A 5,568-nucleotide genomic window follows, 5' to 3' on the forward strand; every position below is an offset into this window, starting at 1 on the left:
ATAACAACTTACCAAAAAAAAAAAAAAAAAAAGGAGAATTCCACTATTCTAATTATCCTCAATATTTCCTCTGACTTTGGCACACAACATTATAAAAAGTAAGATGTTTGCTTATTAGTTTCTCAATATCCGGGGTTGATAATGTAGTTGGACCACTTATAAAGCACTAAAGTACTCAGATGCACTTAAAAAACTCTCAGATTACATATTTCAATGTGAGCAAGCTGGAAAATTCTCTTTGGTTGGCACCTTTGATTCTATTCTTCATGCTGAGGTGGTCCTAGAGCCCTGGTGCTTCAGAATTAGGGGTAATTGAATTTGAGCCCATTTGTTTAGAAATTAACTTTTAAATGGGGTGTCAGGAGTACTTAGGGATGCATTATCTCCCAAAGCTATGAAGCCAGTGTTATCTGGGCCCAAAGGGTACTTAGATCCATTAATAATAGGCATTATCTCAGCACATGAAGCTCCTACATCTCTTAGATGTTGACATTTGGGGATTAAATCTTGCCTTCCAGATTTTGCCATTTTTTTTCTACGGGATCCAGGAAAGCAGTGTTTCTTGTGCCCATCTGTAAAGACTGCAGTCCTGCTAATGTCTGACCTGAAAGCTCTTCTACTTGACCTGATAACATCGCACGGGGACCAGCCACATCCTTACTGTGGAGAACAGTCACTCACGTCAACATTAGGATTGGTATAGCAGGGAAATTCAGGCAGTTTGGCAGTGGCTAGGCAGTGGGACCATGCATGGTTTCAGGAAGAATAGCCCTTAAAGAGCAGCACTTGGGTGGCAGAGCCTGTCTTACCAGGAGAAGCCTGAGAGAAGCTGATCAGGAGGTAGTCCAGTTTTAGGAAAAGGAAAATGAGGCAGAGCTCATATTAAGGACTGGGCCCCTAGGACAAGAAGTAAGGCAGATGACAACTTGCTAAGTATGCAGTTGTCTCAGGGCTCGTATCAGCATTTCAGAATTAAGGTTTATGACCTTCTCCGGGTTCCCTTAAGCTTGTGTGGTTTAGGCTGCTGCCCCACTGGAATGGGTTCAAGAATCCTGTAGCACGGATCTTGTCAAGTGTAGACTTGACAACATGGATGCGGAGGAAGGCAGAGCTTGACAAGCACAGTCCAGCAGGGGGCACATGTGGAATCACCAAATTGACCCAGTTTCTCGCACAGCCCAGGACACCACTCCAGGATTTAGGAGAGGGGTCTTGGTAAAAAAAAAAATAATAATAATATTGCTTTATGGTCAGGGGATGACTGATAAATCAGGAAGCTGGAAAGAGGTTGCAAGAGTAAAATGACTGAAAGGAAAAGAAAAGTCACCAGAGATCTAAGCAGAGAAGTGAGGCAGTGCAGAGGCCGGTAGGCACTGTGGCCAGGCAGGGTTGGGGCTGATCCAGATAGGGATGTCCCAGGCCCAGTATAAAAGTAGGGGAAATGTCTCCTTCATTGAAGATTCTCACCATATGGCAAGTATGGGTATGTGGAAAGAAAAAAAAAAAAGGAGGTATGCAGAGAAGGAGGGAGGTGACTAAATGAAATGAATGAATAAAAAAAGAAGTAGAGAACTATGTAATGTTTTGAACAACCTACAATAAAAATTAATTAAAAAAAACAAAACAAAACAAAAAAATTCAAAGGGGTTTTAGTAGAGGAAAGGGGGTGGGAGGAAGGGACAGAGAGGGGAAATGTTGGGGAGTGAAACTGGCCATATTATATTGTTATTTTGTACATGAATGAATATGTAATAACAAGTCCCATCATTATGTAAAACTATAATGCACCAATAAAAAGTGTAGAAAGAAAAAAAAAAAGAAGTAGAGGGAGAAGTAATGTAACTTCATTGGAAATTAGCAACATTAAGCCCAAACCTCTCTATCTGACCTTGCCACTAACTAAATGCTGGACTTTGAATACAAGTTGCTTAATATCTTGAGACAACAGTTCACTCCATTTGTAAAATGAACATGTGGATTGGATAACCGACATAACCATAACAATAAAGGTTACTTCAACAAGTAACAAGCACCTAGTTTTGAGGAGACTGAGATAAAGGTTGTGTTAACCAGGAAATATGAGAGTTCTGATTTTACAGGGAGCCCTTTGCTCTCTGACTGCTTTTATAAGTTCTGCTAAGTGTGAGTGCTCTTAGATCACATGTTAATTAAAACAGGTCTATCCCACTTTATATTTTGACTTGTTGAGTAACAGTCAGTCTGAAACATGCCCTCAGCAACAAGACTGTGCCTTAAAAAAAGAAAGAAAACAAACAACAAAAATAAAAGAACTGGGATGTAGCGCAGTGGCAAAAGACCCCTGTATTCCATCCCCAGTACCAAAAAAAAGGGGGGGAGGATTGCCTGGCATTCAATCTTTGGCGATCAAAAGTATGAAAGTTCTAATGCATCTCACCTTCTCATTATGTATTTATGTTGTGCAGAGAGTATGTGTGAGCACTCATTTATTGAGCACCTACCACATGCAAGGTGAATAAGTGAGTGCTTTCATATATATAATATCATAACCCTCATGGCACATGGCTTACATATTTTCATTTTACAAGTGAGAAATTGAGATAAAGACAGATTAAAATGGATTTCTCCAGGTCACTTTAACGCCACATAGTCTGAATCCAAAGCTAGAAGCCTTTCTGCCACACTACAGCACATCTTAACATTAGCTCATTGCAGCATAATGGGTAAATATGTCCAAACAGTAGGCTTTTCTTGAAAGCTAATCTTCAACATAGGAACATTTGGCAGAAAATCTGTTCCCATGATGTTGAGGCTGGCATTCCACAGGTGGATTCTTACATTCAAAGGGAATATGACAGGAATGGCAAATAAGGCCATTTATACAACTGATAAATGGTTCATTATATTGTTCATTTAAGACACTATAAAAACAATGAACCTCAGTTAAAATTGGTTGAGCATTTCTAGTTATGCATGCCAATCTCTATAACTCAATCCTGGATTTTTCTAAAGCTTCAGTAGGATAGAAAGCATAGGGAGGGAAGCTGACAATGGTGAGATTTATGTTAAGAAAATAAATTCAGCTTTCAGATGGGTTCCAAGTAAGGTAGGAAACTTCTTAAATCATGAAGTTCTAGGGGGAAGAATGAAATTTGGGTGCAAAGTGGGAAAACCTTATTGCCCAAGAGTTTCAAGTCATTGGAGGATAGAGGGCCATGGGGATGACCACGGAAATGGCTCTACTGGTGGACAGGTAGATGGTAGAAACTGTGAGATTCCAAGAGGCCCACTTGGCATAAATACAGACTCCAGTCTGTGATAGGATTCAGCATCTGGGGAGGCTACTAAGGATTAAAAAGGAATGTAATCTCAAATAAAACATTAGAATTTCAAGACAGGGCTTTAGTCCAAATGCAGAAACTGGAGAAAACAGTAGCAAACTAAGGTGAGGATTGGTCTTGTTGGCATGCAAGCATTCAGAACTAGACCGAAGCTTTATAGGCAATGGAGCGTCTCCCTCAGGCACACAGATTCTAGACCCCCCACCAGGCCGGAGGATAAGAACTAGATTTTCTAATATATTTCAACAAGTTTGTTTAAAATTGGCTCTAGGCCAGAGATGTCCTGAACCCATAAAAGACTCAATGCTTGCACAGTTGCATCTGAGTCAGGAAGGAAGTAATATATCACAACATGGTTTAATTTTATTTGTACCCATTTTATAGCCAAGTAATGTATCAACTGCACTGAATCTCAGGTATAATGAAGTCCCCAAAGAATTCCTTTCATATTCTTTTGTCATAATACTTAGTATTAATTGGATCATTATGGACCTTTTATGCACTTTCATTAACATTATTACTGTTGCAAATGCAAACTCAGTAAAATTGTAATACTATTCTATGGACACATTTTTTTTAATTGCTTCAACATAATTGAAAAACCTAATGATGGAGTAATAACCATTGCAGTATGTATGTAGATTAATAAGACGAGTTTTGGTTTTCACCAGAATGGCAATACAAAATGCCTCTATCAAAATTTGCCCTTGACTTTATAATGCTCCAATAGGTTCCTGTTAGTGTTTATAAAAGCTTCACAATTTGTCAATTTATGTTCAAGAATTCACATTAATGTCAACTGAGACTTATAACTAAAATAATTCCTTTTAGTTATTGATTTAAAGAGTTAAACTGTAGGTCATCTATAGCTTTATAACACATCACTTCACAGAAGACACATGAAGAAACAAATTTCATAAATTTTCTAGATATTTTAAAACATTCTTGGTCAAATCCACTTGCAGCAAAACCATGATGAAAATATTTGTAATGTACATCTTGCCAAAAGAAAGTGAATATATTTGCTAGTGCTCTAAAACCATTCAATTGCTTCTACAAATGTTGAGAAGATTCCTATCTGCAAACAAATAATTGGTACATACCAGGAGCCTTAACAGCTTAGTGCATCATTAATTGCACATCTCATCTCTGATTAGACGTGTGACTGTGCCTGCTCTTTCAATAAATTAGCCAGAACCAGAAAAGGCCATGCAGGTGTTTCAATGCCTGAATGTTCTCTCTCTCATACACAGAGACTCAGGAGGAAGGCATCAGGCTTATTTAAATGCTTGGTCTAACACAGTCCTTTTAACTCTTGGGTTGACACACTTGCTAATAGAATTTTGGTCTTCCATGAACAGAAATATTTTTTCTGAAAAAATCCTTCTGCAGTGTGAGAACACAAATTGCCAGGTCATCCTGAGGGATGCAGCCAGGACCTGGATCTGTATCTACTTCTGGAATAACTATCTCTCTGTATCTAGCATCTATTTAAAAAAATAGTACAAGTTCAGGAAGGCCCATTTATTGCCTTTTTATTGTGGAACAGGAAAAACTCCATCATGGACGATCAGTTTTTTACTGAATAAATATTCATGCTTCATAATCATTTTTCTTCTGTCATACTACTTGAAAAGCATTTCTCCTAGAGCAGTACAATATTGGAGACTGGAAATAGAGAGACAAACACGACAAGGTATCTAATCCTCCCAGAGGTGGCCTGGCGCATGGCTTAAGGATGTGGACTCCTCAGTGTTTGTGTCCTAGCTGTGTGATTAGGCACAAGTGACTTAACCACTCTGCACTTAGTTTCTGTACCTGTGATATGGTAGAGTAGTGACAAAATGTGCCCTGTGAGGCTGTTGGAGCCTACTACATATAACGTGCTTAGCACAGTGCCCAGCTTGGCACAGCACATTCAATGCCCAATATGTCAGCTATTAGTATTATGGAGTTCGTACATTCATAGGAAGACAGATCACAGCACACCACCTAAATATAGTGCACCAAAGCCCTTTAATGGAACTATGAACAAACTGCCATAAGAACTCTGGTGAGAAAGAATGTCACTGAATTCATGTATAATCAGCTTTATTGAATTTTCTTTGAAGTGATAATCATGGCTGACAGAGAGGGTAGAGATCTCAAAAGAAATGACCTCTGGGATGTATAGACTGAATTTACCAGTGGGACAAAGGTGGGAATACCCAGCAAACCACAGCATAAGCAGTAACCTTGAGGAAAGGCC

The sequence above is a fragment of the Callospermophilus lateralis genome, chromosome 7 (assembly GCF_048772815.1).
Source record: "Callospermophilus lateralis isolate mCalLat2 chromosome 7, mCalLat2.hap1, whole genome shotgun sequence".
NCBI classification, from domain to species: domain Eukaryota; kingdom Metazoa; phylum Chordata; class Mammalia; order Rodentia; family Sciuridae; genus Callospermophilus; species Callospermophilus lateralis.